Genomic DNA, 16,521 nt, shown 5'->3' on the forward strand with positions numbered 1-16,521 from the left:
TGATAAGATATTTGTTTTTATTATTCACATATGTGTCGGTTGACAAAGATTGAAGACATTACATTTTATTTTTTTACTGCGTATTGGTTTGGTATTCGTCTTTATTTACATAAATAAAAAATCGCTTGCTTCTTATTAGATACCACATATTGAATGTGTATCCACTTTTTCTTTTTATTGCCCTTTGCTTGAAACAGTTTTTTGAAAATTTGGTTCCCTTTACGCATACAAATATATATGCAAAACAAATGTATAATAGTTTTTAAACATGCAATGTTAAACCCAAATGTATTAACAAGGCCAAGACTAAATACAAAATTTGTTAGGTAAGTCGGGATATTTCATTTAGTGGAGTTGTTCTGATTTTTATTTTACAATGAAAACCGTTGACATTTTGATATATATCGCAAAGGAAGGCAAATAGCAGGCTGAAAATTTTATCAGATGCCAATAAAAAATTCAGGGTCGGGTGCAAAAAGGGGTAGGTCGGGAAACCTAAAAAAAGAATATTCCGCCTAAGAAACTTTCATTATTCGATTTTAAGAACTCCTTAAATGATATGTTCTCTGGATCCGTTTTATTAATCGAATGGTCCGGTCGCTTTTTGAATCGATATTTCGGTGAAGTAAGAATACTTATTTCCAAATAAATAGTTGCATGTGTCTGTTCAAACATTATTTATTCGATTTTCAAGCAAAACGTTCAGTTAAGTTTATAACACTTTCATCACATTTAACCAAAACATGATTTACGACTAAGATCGACTTCATTGAAATGCTAACATTCTTATCTGTGAATTCGGTGTGCAGACAAATATATTTATTTTACTCAGACCTCTAATACTTATCTGTAAAATTTTCTTTTTGTGCTATGCAAGAAAGTTTTTTTTAGTTTTAGTTCAAAACCAAATAATTTAAACAATAAAAAGGTAAGTCGCGTTTATCTTTAAAAAAAATCACTCATTTTGAAATGTGTTGTTATTAATTTCTCAGATTGAGATATTCATGATCATTTTCTTCCTTCCTGATTGCAGATTTTAAACTGAATTCAAAAAACAACATATATGAAATATGTGCATTACTCAGGCTTAAACAAATATCAGTATGAAGAAGCATTCTCAATCTTAAATATAGAGAGTACATCCTGGAACACATACAGGTACTTGGCATTAAAACAACAGTTCACTTGCAAAGTAAACGTACATCTGTATGACGTCTTAGATTAAATACCATTTTACATGTATATGCTTACATCATTCGTAAACGCTGTTGATCGCCTCATTTTCAGGAGCATAATAATATTTGTGACAACGTTGCTAACAAGTTGATGGTATTTTGTACAACAGTTTAGCAATTAGCATTCTAATATGTTGATTATAATTTGCGTCAAAGATTTGATACACTTTTGCCTTTGATATTTTCAAACAAAAAGGAAATGCATTTTTAGTACGTATGTACGATTTAATAGGCTGGGGAAAATGCAGTTGCTTTTCACAAACGTGTTTTACTGAATGAACTTCGTTTTCAAAAAAAATCATCAGTTCATTCTTTACTTAAAATATTCCATCTTAACCTTTTTTATATCTGTCAATACATACTTGTTAACAATGCATTGGCTGCAAATGGTAGCTTCGTCAGTTATTCATTTGATAACAAAACCATACAAGTTGAGATCGTATTCAAAAGCAATAGAAAATGTTGGATTGTTTGATTTATGACTGTGTATTAAATATTAACGGCTGAAAGATCTGTACTTATATCATTGCAATATATAGGTAAGGTAGTTCGTGCTATTTTTATGCTGAGCGGATTGAATTGCAAAAACATTGTCTTGAACTGTAAGAATTGGCTTACATATCGGTCAGTTAACATATCAACATTTGAAGTGTTGATATGATATGGTAGAGGACGAGACAGCATGTGCAATTAACAAAGAGATATATTTGGAAGTTTTCAAGAGTATGTTACACGAAGTAAACGAAACAAGCACCAATGCATGAACAAAATTGCACAAACATAGTATGAACACATGCATGAACGTAATCTTACAGAGTATATTCCACCATTTCAAAGTTCAATTAATATCCAATTGGAGACGGTTCTTGGATCTGATCTGTGGTACTATAGGGGCTGGTCGGACAATTTAGGATATGCCTCCTTCCAGAAGCCAAAATAGTTTCATCAAGTTCTTATTCTAAAGGGGTTTTTGGTTTGAGGGCGGGTGCTCTCTCCCATATTTGTTTTTGTTAGTATAATGATGGGAGATGTGTAACTATCATAATACTTCTGAAAACAAGTGATTTATAATGCATTCGTTAATATTTGCTTGTCAAATACTGGTATCCGAATCCAAGGTGCTCTTTTAGTGTAATTTGACGTATGCTCGGCATTCGGAATGACACCATATGATCTCGAATTCGGGGTACCCAGGCGGGGAGGATATGACACCCTCTAGTAGTCGTTTAATTTTCTACAAACAATAAGGCGTAATCACTTTAAAACACTTGAGATTTGTTTGCTTGCCTGTAAACATTAGAAACCTGGGCATTACATTTTAGTCTAAAATCGTTTGCTACACCTTTTTCACCATCTTAACATTTATTCCATTCATGTTAAAAGTTTGGTTGACATTTAATGACCATCCATTATAAACAGAAAAATACAGTTACAAGCCCAGTAGTCGAAAATGTAAAAATAAGACCTGTTAATTGGCACAAGGCAAGGGCCCAAACGACAATGAACTATAAACACAAACATATTAACATCATAAATACTTCTAGCATTGCTTCTATCAAAACAGGTCCCAAAATTATAAATCTAAGATAAATGCAGCCATCCGGAACGAATGTTCGAATTCCGTAGTTTTGAGTTATAGCTTTTAGTCGTTATCCTTAAAAAAACTGCCAGATTAAAAGACTGAAAATCCGGTTCGAAAGGTCAAACAGCCCAGATTGATTCTATCTGGGCCGTATGGTCCACTTATCTGGGTCATTTCAGATCAATCGATAAGTCATCTGGTCCGTATGGGTCACGTATCTGGGTCGTTTTCGATCAACCGATATGGGTCGTATCTCATCGGCTGATTTGAGACGTACGGTCCGACAGTCAGTGCCTTATCGTCTTGGTTCCTGGCCATGTGGTCTTTCAATCTACACCGTATTGTCCGCCGATCGGTTCGTAACCGTTTGTCGTCTTTCTAGCATGACTATTTTGATCTCCGAATAGCCGTTTTGTCTATTAGTCCGTTGCGTTGATTAGTCATTGTGTAAGTTAGTTCGTGCTTAGGAAAGTGAAATATTTTGCTGTATTTTAATTGTTACTTTGATTATTTTGATGTAGCCGATACAGGATTCGAAAATACGACAAACCGATTATAGTGGAACTGCTTTCTGTAAGTGTGTGGCATTTTTTTCCAGTATTCACTCGGTAAACTTACACAGACTTATGGCACTCTTTTAGAAATTCAACAAGCACGCACATGCTGATATATTAAGTACCAATAGAACATTTCCCATTTCCCACAATTTCTGTTGACTGCGAGTAACTACAGACCATATTTCACAGCCCGCACATCATGAACTACATAAAAAAATATTGTTACGAATCTACATAGCTTTGAAAAGCACTATTGTTAACTGCTTTGTTTTCACTAAAATTTGTTTAAAGAGAATAGAGACTCATAAACACATACCAGTTGTCCGGTCAGCTCATGCACTTCTTACAAAAGGCAATCCGCACGTGTGGTCACAAGGCCGGACAAGGGATTTTCTCCGACCGCACGAAACAATGCCCCGCTCTCGCGCAACATTGCGCCAACGAGAGTGACTTAAAATACGTTTATATAACTCTGTTAACAATCGATGTACAAACATAAAGTTTAAGCTGAATAACTTTATCGATAATTCTATAAAATTAAAAAGATTGTTGGTTATTGCATTCCATGTTTCGCTAATTGAATTCAATACTCATGTTTGATGTTCTAGTATTTGATATAAGTATTAGTTAAACCAAACTATCAGATTGTTGTCATTAAAATCGTTTAAGAAATAAGCCAATAGCTGTGCATACAGTTTGTACAAAATGGAAATGAGTTGTACGTACGTATGACGTAGGATTAAAACTTCCGTGTAAGCACTAGAGCGTTTATTTCCTCACCTAATCATTCATGTTCAATCAGCCATTGGTCTGTAAAGAATGCATAGCCAACGAATGTAATTATTATAACGCCTGAATGTATGGGAGTACGTGATTACAATTCCTAATACCAGTTGGGAGAATTTTATACACACAAGTAAGGGTTATCATTTATCATTAAAGACCCAAAGTAAAAACTTTCGACTTTGATCAGTATATTTTCAAAAACAATTTTAATGGTTTAAGGAGACTCCTTGAGCACTTTCTTCTACAATTATCTTTGAAAGTGAAAAGTTTTGACACAATAGGAAACTGAGTTTAAAGGTAAGCAATTAACCTGTTTAACATTAACATACACAAACATTTGCATGTTAACATAACTGTACGCTGCAATGGTGCCAGCTTACGAAATAATCATAAATTGTAGTTAAAGTGTTACATCGCACCGGTTTATGTCTTAAGTCAAGGGTAGAGAAATCGTCTAGCAACCCAGAGGTCACGGGATTGCACCCTACTGCGTATCTATACCGCCTTAGTTTAGTTTTATTTTCAACAGTTTATTTATTAGAAAGACGGAAATATTCTTCAAAATTTTCCAAAAGCTTAAGAACCATGTATTGTAAAGGCAATATCGTACGAATGTTAAAAACGTACAACATTATTTACATTATGAATACTACTGTACATTAAAATAGTCATTATTTTATATTTTTAAGTGTTGCAGTCCCGTAGACTTTTCAATATATTGCTAATCCTAAAGCGATATATTCAGTCGTTTATGCATCTTAATTAAAAATTGACTTCTATAATCAATTCAATAAATTCAATGGTATATATTTTCAACATGCTAAATTGCCTTTAAATGTTTATAATATAACGGACGATATGTGTTCAGGAGGATACGGTTTAGACTTTAATAAATAAGGCAATGAAATGAAGAATAGCTACGGCTCATTCTTTACCAATAATGTACACGGTAATTTGCCAAAGCCGTAACGTATATGTAACGCATTTGATCGTTATATATGTAATAACAACGTCAAGTAGCGGATCCGTAGATTAGGGGTAACACCTAACTGTCAATCAAGGAATCACAGGATCGATTCCCCGCCGCACCCCTAAAAATACTAATCGTCTTATTTGAGAGACGTTAAATGGGTGATTCCGTGTGACAGTGCTACACACTTTTGCACGTTAAAGAACCAGGGTAGCTCAAACCAGGGCTACATTCTGACTGTGCACTATGCTCCAAAAATCTGAAATGACTAACAATCTTATTTGGAGCACTCCCGAATGGGCAAGGCCCGAGAACGGGTATTAAGTAAGCTTACACACATTGGGGATGTGTGAAAGTTTATTTTAAAATGGAGGTTCTTAATGTGTTTTAATTAAGACCTGGAGTTCCTATTGCAGTACACGGACAATACCACTTTGATATTGCGAGTTCACGAATGCACCATACAGGCATATCGCTGTTGCTATCAATGTTGTGTTAAAAGACGAAGCTATTGTCTTTGTAGATGTTATTCATGTCTTTGACCTGAGAGAAAAGGAGGAAATCGGTTGACAAAGAAGACACGGTATCGTATAATGGATGTTCTAAGCATACCATATTCACCTATTACTCCAAAAGAGTAGCCAAAAAACGCTGAAGACAACTTTAACAACCAATATGATGCAAACGATTACGCTGCAAACAAAAACATTTCTGAACATTAATGGTCCAAACAAATTTAACATCAATGGCTTTAAACGGGGTATTGTTGGCAGTTGGCTTACTTCAGGTGCCAGCCGCAGCCTTTGTCATTTTTAGATGTCGAAGATGAAAACACATCATATAATTATGTTCTAGTGTTTGGAATGACTGCAAGTGTATTTGCAAAAACTGTTCGTTTCTGGTCGGAAACACATTAAGACTTAATAATGTTTAGCCTTACTAAGGTTAGTCAGCACAAAGTATTACCACATTATTATTTTAAATGGCTAAATTAACACTCATGTTAACTGTTGATGCCCGTTGACACCTTATGAGTTTTAGTATCGTTTAAACAGGTCATCCAGATTATCCCAAATATATATTAACAATAACATGCAACGTTTAATGTAATCAGCGAATGCTGTCATTGTGTTCAGCTGTGTATTGGCTGGGCTCTTTCAAAAAGACATTGAGTAATTGGTGACGACTTGATTAGTTTTTAATAACGCATTGAGTCTGAGTTTGAGACTAAATACTAAAAGCTGAAAATCCTGACCTGATTTTCCAGTGAAATAATAATGATTAAAGAACTGAAGTTACAAAAATGCTGTTTATATTTTATATGACTATTTTTACTTTTGTGTATTCCCCATTTGGCAATAGGAGTGATATTAATATGTTTTAATCAAATTCAAAATTCATTATTTGAGTCTAAGAATACGCACCCTGGATTCATGTTGAGGTTCGATTGCATTATTGCTATGTCAACCAATCAATGGTATGCTCTTCTACAATGTTAACGTTTAATTTACAACCAAATAATCATACAATTTAGAGTGAGCAGTTGAACTGGATACCAAACGTACACATTCACGTGATAGTCCGCATGCTATGTTGTACATTACATAACATGGCAGACTATCCAATAGTCCTCACCATGTACGTACCCTTATCACACGATAAATGTGTTTTGTATTTCCGATTATATGTGTATTTATAAGATACATACTCAGGGGAAATAATCTTTTCATCGTTATATATATATATATATATATATATATATATATATATATATATATATATATATATATATATATATATATATATATATATATATATATGGGTTAGACCAGAAAATAGTCTGTGTTTATACTTATGGTACACTACGTATACAATAATGTATAATGTTGATGCCTTTAGACCCCATGTGGTTTTGGTATATTCATTTGAAATGGTTTAATAGAAAGAGGAAGAATATATCAAAATTATACAGATTCAAATAGAGTAAACAAGCTCAAAAAATGCTAATTCCGTAAATAAACTTCGGAATCCAGATGGCATATTTTCATCTTTAATGTATTTTTGGTCAGTTAGTTCACATATAAGCAATAAGAAAGCAATATCCTTTCATATAATATAATACTACATGGGTTGACACGCATCAACATTTAGCATTACTGACATTATGGCTGGATTAAACGGCAAGCTTATTTGCATATCGGATATACAAATTTACTATCTACACAAATTATCGGTTATTTGTATAAACTTTTTGAAGCGGATTTCGTGACAAGAAATATAGTGGTGATCACCCTGGTTAAATATTTGTTCAATAACGTCACTGCTTCTGCTTTTTCCAACATAAAGCACCCAATTTCCGTCTTGAATAAACCCAATGTTGACCATCCCCTGCTAAGGTACACGCCCCTCGTGCCGACCTGCTTCTACATTGTAACCATGTTCGTATCGCACTTCATGACCTTGGCCTACATTATCTTCTTTATTTTGTGCCACATTGTTAACGTCCGCATTGATAACATTGTTTTCTTCAACATCGGCTATGTTTCTTTTCCTGTCTGCAAGGTCAAATATGATCTTGTCCCAGAACAGAACATCATCCGTCTGTACATAAGTGAATGTCTGTAAGCACCTATTTAGCTCCTGGTCAATTAAGGGCTTGTAGAGTTCTTCCTTGATGACCATAATCAAATGTCGTTTTTTCTTTGTTATACTTTGGGTAAACGCAGCTTTAAACTCATACTTGCACCATTGCGATTGCAAAAACTCGTTTGATAATATCAACACGGTATGATTACTCTCTCTGACCTTATCGACGATGTTATCAGCAATAGATCCACCTACAGGAATGTCCCTATGGTGGATGCACAGCTTGAAACCAAGGCCGTTATTGTCAATAGGAAGTTCCAAACGAGGCAGTAAAGTATTGAACACCCAAGCACCATCGTGCTCACTGTATGCGATAAAGGCATCGTACATTTTGTTGCCATCTTTTATCACTTTTCGACATGGTAGGCTTATATGCAGGCGAATAAAGGCCAGAATCATTAACTCCCTTCTACACTTGATCGCCAAAATGACTAGAACAGCATCAACGAGAACACAACAGCTAAGAGCAATGATTGGACCTTCGTTGTAAATTATATCCAGTACATCACAAAAGTCCACATGCAAAGAGGAGAGGGCTGTGATTTTGAAACGTTCTGGCGTCGAACATTGTATGTCACCAAGGTATGAGTATTGTTTCATCAAATTACTCGTTTGATTGTGCACAACTTCCACAAGATGTTTAAGTTTACAGTTACAGTGTAGAGGGTTGTGTCTCAGATCAACGAATACCGTGTTACTGTGAACCCCCAAAGCATCAAAATCTAAAAAGTTATAGTGGTTATATTGTTATGTCTTAGATCCAAAACCCCGACACCATCGGAGGCCAAACCATTATCCGACAAGGTTGCGAAATATTTTATTATGTTGTTAGACATATCCAAATACATCATTTTAGGAAAATATCTCCGCCATTGCAAAACCATTGGAGAGAGTTGAGTTATTTTGGAATGTGACAAACTGTAGAACATCAGGGATGGGTAGCTCGATCGTTCTGTCTTGAAGAATGTGTGGTGTTTCGACAAAGACCTTGAATGACTTTCGTCAATGTAGCGTAGCCTGTCGAATGAACACTGTCTTCTCTCAACCTTATAGTCTTGTCCAAACTTCGCAATTTTTCGTAACATTGATTTCTGTTCTGCTGATATTTTCTTGACATTTGGCATTCGCATCCCATTCCCAAATCGATCAAACCGTGTTTTCCTTGATGATGATTTTACATGAGTTCCATCAGATTCGAAATCACCTTTCAAACTTAATAAACGAGGAGATCTATTCAGATTTACTAATGTATTTCGTTTTGGTATTTCAAACTTCTGCCGATTATTCCTTTTAACATACTTCTCCAGTTGTTCGCCACCACAATAGTAATGACTATTCATGTTTTTATATTTCTCAAGCACGTGTAAAAACTGCTCATTTTGTGTGAGTGTTACGCTATCTGTCAAATTATCCGCTTCGCTGTGGGTCTTGTTGTACTCTGCTAGAAAGTCGACCAGCGTACAGTTATTAATCGAGACGCTCCACAAGTATCTAGCCCTCGCCGGCCAAGGCAAGGACACCGTCGCGTTTATAGAAGTACATTGTATTTCCAATGCAAAATTCAAAGAGCTGTTCGCACGCGCTGGTAACGTCATTTGCAATTTTGCGACCTCTTTGGTTGAAACCCATTCCCTGTACGACGCTAATGACCAATGATCGTTCGCTCCAAGGTCACATGACAAACGATACGACCACCTACTTATAAAGTTTGATCCAATTATATATTCGTAATGAATTTTGCACAGATTCCGCCACTGCTGTGGTAGATTCACGTATCCATAGCTCACAAAATATTGGTAGGTGTAATATTCGACCCAAGTGACACTTTAAACATGCAAATCCAGAGTACGTTGGAAAGCAGCCATCGCGATTTCAGCAATAATCTTACCATCATATTGATATCAGGTGTTCACAAAACTTTCAACATTTTATCTCAAAACAATATAAAATGAATACGAAATTGATCATCATATATGACCTTTATATAGTTGTGGAAATGATTCCCGCATATTAAGGGGAATTACGCTTAATTTCATCTCTGTTTTCATTTTATGTCTATATTAGTTTTGTCAGTCGAATAGAATGGTCGCATGGAACATGTCTTCATAATAAACATAATGTCAAATTATATAACTATGATATCCTAAAAGTTGTAAGACAATTGATTTGTCCGTTTTAAATATTTCTTTAGACTTTTTTTTATTTGCACCTTTCTCAATAGACTTTAAAGTGTTTCAATATCTTCGAAACCCCGTTTTTCAATCAAGGAACATCATTAGTATATCATTTGAAAACAAATAATCATTTAAATTGCTTAAAAAATGGACGCAATACATTTTATTTAATTTATTAAACACTTTATGTAAGCATAATTATGATATTTCAATAAATGAATTCCATTAGCATTAACTATATAAATAATACAGCTTCAACACAAAACAAAATAAATCTTAAAGACGTTTTATTAAAAGAACGTCTTAAACGTATGCAGTGAATAAAAACTACTTTTTGGCATTTTGGTGAAATGTAAAAAAACGCGTTTTTCTATGTCAGTTTTTCACAGAAAAAGTTATTTAAGGTATGCTAAAAATATTATTCATGTGTGTCCGATGATGATAGAAAAATCCGGAACGGAAACGAATGACAGATATTACTAAAATAGTGTTGTTAAATTTAGGCTGAAGCCATACTATTGATTCAAAACATTATTTCCTTTAATGCATGATAGATTGGATGGAAACAAATCAAAACCACAGAATATCCAAACAAAAAAGCTTATGCGTTAGCAATTAACTTGCAATCGCTGTTTACTTATTGAAGGAGAATGCTCTGTATGTCAAACATATGTTCGTTTGATTAAAATGATCAATTATACACTTTTTGTCTCATAATGAAAATAACAGAACACATAATCGAGCTGATATTTGACTGTAAAGTTATCATTCAAGGACTTCATAAAACTCAAGCAAGCGTTAAATATACCTTTCGTTTAGTTTAGTTTACAAGTTATTACAACATTATATTAATCACTCTCGTTGGCAAGATTGAACGCAAGAGTCTGGTCTTGTGTTGTGGGGGAACCGTAGAACCCGGAGAAAACCCACTTGTCCGGCTTGGTGACCATATAATTTCAATACATTGACATAATGTATCTACATGTAGGATAAAGTCCATTAAACTTAAAGACTGATTACTAATATTATACGATTATTTACTTAAATCCTAAATAATGATTTTGCAATCAAATTATATTTTTACAGCTAATAAATAAATATAATAAATATATGTAGCAAAATATTGAAACTGAAGATTTTACTTTCTGACCTGTGAATTCGGTCTTCAGACATATTTGTTTTACTTGTCTTCTAAAACTTATCTGTACAATTTTCTTTTTGTGCTATGCCAGGAAGATGTTTAGTTCTAGTTTAAAACCAATTGATTTAAAACCATAAAATGGTATGTCGCGTTTCTCCTAAGAAAATTCACTCATATTGAAATGTGTAACTGTTAATTTCTTAGATAATCCATGTTTTGTAAGGCTGGAAGTAAGACCTAATCAAGTAGACAATATGTATTCTTTGAGATGTTAATGATTATTTTTCTTTCTTTCTGATTGCAGATTTTAAACTGAATTCAAAGAACAACATATATTAAATATGTGCGTTACTCAGGCTTAAACAAATATCAGTATGAAGAAGCATTCTCAATCTTAAATAAAGAGAGTACATCCTGGAACACATACAGGTACTTGGCATTAAAACAACAGTTCACTTGCAAAGTAAACGTACATCTGTATGACGTCTTAGATTAAATACCATTTTACATGTGTATGCTTACATCATTCGTAAATGCTGTTGATCGCCTCATTTTCAGGAGCATAATAATAATTCTTTACTTAAAATATTTCATCTTAACCTTTTTTATATCTGTCAATACATACTTGTTAACAATGCATTGGCTGCAAATGGTAGCTTCGTCAGTTATTCATTTGATAACAAAACCATACAAGTTGAGATCGTATTAAAAAGCGATAGAAAATGTTGGATTGTTTGATTTATGACTGTGTATTAAATATTAACGGCTGAAAGGTCTGTACTTATATCATTGCAATATATAGGTAAGGTAGTTCGTGCTATTTTTATGCTGAACGGATTGAATTGCAAAACATTGTCTTGAACTGTAAGAATTGGCTTACATATCGGTCAGTTAGCATATCGACATTTGAAGTGTTGATATGATGTGGTAGAGGACGAGACAGCATGTGCAATTAACAAAGAGATATATTTGGAAGTTTTCAAGAGCATGTTACACGAAGTAAACGAAACAAGCACCAATGCACGAACAAAATTGCACAAACATAGTATGAACACATGCATGAACGTAATCTTACAGAGTATATTCCACCATTTCAAAGTTCAATTAATATCCAATTGGAGACGGTTCTTGGATCTGATCTTTGTACTATAGGGGCTGGTTGGACAATTTAGGACATGCCTCCTTCCAGAAGCCAAAATAGTTTCATCAAGTTCTTATTCTAAAGGGGTTTTTGGTTTGAGGGCGGGTGCTCTCTCCCATATTTGTTTTTGTTAGTATAATGATGGGAGGTATGTAACTATCATAATACTTCTGAAAACAAGTGATTTATAATGCATTCGTTAATATTTGCTTGTAAAATACTGGTATCCGACTCCAAGGTGCTCTTTTAGTGCAATTTGACGTATGCTCGGCATTCGGAATGACACCATATGATCTTGAATCTGGGGTACCAAGGTGGGGATGATATGACACCCTCTATAGTCGTTTTATTTTCTACAATTAATATGGCGTAATCACTTTAAAACACTTGAGATTTGTTTGCTTGCCTTTAAACATTAGAAACCTGGGCATTACATTTTAGTCTAAAATCGTTTACCTCACCTTTTTCGCCATCTTAACATTTATTCCATTCATGTTAAAAGTTTGGTTGACATTTAATGACACTCAATTTTCCATCCATTATATACTGAAAAATACAGTGACAAGCCCAGTAGTCGAAAATGTAAAACTAATACCTGTTAATTGGCACAAGGCAAGGGCCCAAACGACAATGAACTATAAACACAAACATATTAACATCACAAATACTTCTAGCATTACTTCTATCAAAACAGGTCGCAAAATTATAAATCTAAGATAAATGCAGCCATCCGGAACGAATGCTCGAATTCCGTAGTCTTAAGTTGTAGGTTTTAGTCGTTATCCTTAAATTCACTTGTAAAAACTGCCAGATTAAAAGATTGTAAAATCCGGTTTGAAAGGTCAAACAGCCCAGATTGATTCTATCTGGGCCGTATGGTCCACTTATCTGGGTCATTTTAAATTAATCGATAAGTCATCTGGTCCGTATGGGTCACGTATCTGGGTCGTTTCCGATCAACCGATATGGGTCGTATCTCATCGGCTGATTTGAGACGTACGGTCCGACAGTCAGTGCCTTATCGTCTTGGTTCCTGGCCATGTGGTCTTTCAATCTACACCGTATTGTCCGCCGATCGGTTCGTAACCGTTTGTCGTCTTTCTAGCATGGCTATTTTGATCTCCGAATAGCCGTTTTGTCTTTTAGTCCCGGTCGCATTGATTAGTCATTGTGTGTGTTAGTTCGTTGTTAGGACAGTGAACTATTTTGCTGTATTTTAATTTTCACTTTGATTATTTTGATGTAGCCAATACAGGATTCAAAATACGACAAAATGAGTATAGTGGAACTGCTCTCTGTATGTGTGTGGTATTTTTTCCGGTATTCACTCGGTAAATTTACACAGATTCTGGTACTCTGTTAAAAATTCAACAAGCATGCACATGCTGATATATCAAGTATCAACGTAACATTTCAAACAATCTATGTTGACTACGAGCGACTACAAAAAATAAAAATAAAAGAATTCAAGCCCGCACATCATAAGCATGAAAAACTATTGCTACGAATCTACCTAGTTTTGAAATTCACTTTTGTAAACTGCTTTGTTTTCATAAAAACATGTTTAAAGATAATAAAGACTCATAAACACATACCAGTTGTCAGGTCAGCGCATGCGCTTCTCACGAAGGCAACCCGGTTTAAAGTCTCGGCGCGTGTGGTAACAAAGCCGGACAAGGGATTTTCTCCGGACCGCACAATACAAGACCACACTCTCGCGCAACATTGCGCCAACGAGAGTGACTTAAAATACGTTTATATAACTTTCTCTACAATCGATGTACAAACATGAAGATTAAGCTAAATAACTTTATCGATAATTCTATGAAATTAATAAGATTGTTGCTTATTGCATTCCATGTTTCGTTAATTGGATTCAATACACATGTTTGATGTTCTAGTATTTGATATAAGTATTGGTCAAACCAAAATATCAGATTGTTGTCATTAAAATCGTAAAAAGAAATAAGCCAATAGCTGTTATATACAGTTTGTACAAAACAAAAATGAGTTGTACGTACGTATGACGTAGGATTAAAACTTCCGTGTAAGCACCAGAGCGTTCATATCCTCGACTAATCATTCATGTTCAATCAGCCATTGGTCTGTGAAGAATGCATTGCCAACGAATGTAATTATTATAACATCTGAATGTATGGGCGTACGTGATTACAATTCCTAATACCAGTTTGGAGAAATTTATATAAACAAGTAAGGGTTATCTTTTAAAATTTAACACCGAAAATAAACACATTCGACTTTGATCAGTACATTTTCAAAAACAATTTTAATAGTTTTAGCAGACTTCTTAAGCACTTTCTTCTACATTTATCTTTGATAGTGAAAAGTTTCGACACAATAAAAAAACTGAGTTTAAAGTTAAGCACTTAATCTGTTTAACATAAACATACACAAACATTTGCATGTTAACAAAACTGTACGCTGCAATGGTGCCAGCTTACGAAACAATCATAAATTGTAGTTAAAGTGTTACATCATACCGGTTAATGTCGATGTCATTGCTCAGGGATATAGAAATCGTATAGCAAAGGCGTACATCAGTATTTACATTATAAATACTTTTGTGCAATAAAATAGTTAGTAATTTATATGTTAAAGTGTTGCAGTCCTGTAGATTTATTCAATTTTTTGTTAATCCTAAGACGATATGTTTAATCGTTTATGTTTCTAAATTAAAAATTGACTTCTATAATCAATTCAATAACTTCAATGGTGTATATCTCCCGCGTGCTTTGCCTTTAAATGATCATAATATAACGGACGATATGTGTTCATGATGATGCGGTTTAGACATTAGGAAATAAGACACTGAGATGTAGAATAGCTACGGCTCATTCTATACCTATAATGTACACAGTAATTTGCCAAAACCAATGCGTAAATGTAACGCATTTGATCGTTAATATATCAAATAACAACGTCAAGTAGCGGCTTCGTTGTCTAGTGGTAACTTTTCACTGTTAATCCAGGTTCGATTCCCCGCCGCACCACTAAAAATAATACTAATCGTCTCCCGGGAGGGACGTTAAATGTGTGATCCCATGTTACAGTGCTATTCACTTTTGCACGTTAAACAACCAGGGTAGCTCTAACTAGGGCTACATTCTGTCTGTGCACTATGCTCCAAAAATCTAAAATGACTAACAATCTTATTAAGAGCACTCGCCGAATGGTCAAGGCCCGAGTGCGAGTATAAACAAAGCTTACAAACATTCGGGATATACGTAAGCTTATTTAATACTGGAGGTTCTTAATTTGTTTTAATTAATACGTGGAGTTCCTATTGCAGTACCCGATTAATACCACTCAGAAGGGTGAGTTCAGGAATGCACCATACAGGCATATCGCTGTTGTTATCAATGTTTTGTTAAAAGACAAAGCTATTGTCGTGGTAGACGTAATTCATGTCCCAGACGTGAGAGAAAAAGGAGGAAATCGGTTGACAAAGAAAGAAACGGTATCGTATAATGGACGTTCTAAGCATACCATATTCACCCATTACTCCAAAGAGAGTAGCCAAACAACGCTGAAGACAACTTAAACAACCAATATGATGCAAACGATTACGCTGCAAACAATAACATTTCTGAACAATAATGGTCCAAAATTTCTGAACATCAATGGTCTTAAACGGGGTATTGTTGGCAATCGGCTTAGTCCAGGTGCCAGCCGCAGCCTTTGTCATTTTTTAGATGGCGAAGACGAAAACACTTCATATAATTATGTTCTAGTGTTTGGAATGACTGCAAGTGTATTTGCAAAAACTGTTCGTTTCTGGTCGGAAACACATTAAGACTTAATAATATAATATGTTTGGCCTTACTTAGGTTAGTCAGCACAAAGTATTACCACATTATTTTGAATGGCTAAATTAACACTCATGTTTACTGTTGATGCCCGTTGATATCTTATGAGGTTTAGTATCGTTTAAACGGGTCATCTACCTTATCCCAAATATATATTAACAATAACATGCAAAGTTTACTGTAATAAGCGAATGCTGTCATTGTGTTCAGCTGTGTATTGGCTGGGCTCTTTCAGAAACACATTGAGTAATTGGTGACGGCTTGATTAGTATTTAATAACGCATTGAGTCTGAGTTTGAGACTAAATACTTAAAGCTGAAAATCCTGATGGTCCAGTAAAATAATGATGATTAAAGCACTGAAGTTACAAAAATGTTGTTTATGTTTTATATGACTATTTTTAATTTTATATATTCCCCATTTGTCAATTGGAGTGATATTAATATGTTTTAATCAAATTCA

General features: G+C 34.5%; 1 pseudogene; it reads right to left on the reverse strand.

Moving 5' to 3' along the window:
* Positions 1 to 6,967: 6,967 nt before the first annotated feature.
* LOC128222813 (toll-like receptor Tollo) lies at positions 6,968 to 9,734 on the reverse strand (annotated as a pseudogene).
* Between the last annotated feature and the right edge of the window lie 6,787 nt (positions 9,735 to 16,521).

This window comes from Mya arenaria, chromosome 17, assembly GCF_026914265.1.
Source record: "Mya arenaria isolate MELC-2E11 chromosome 17, ASM2691426v1".
Classification (NCBI taxonomy): Eukaryota; Metazoa; Mollusca; class Bivalvia; order Myida; family Myidae; genus Mya; species Mya arenaria.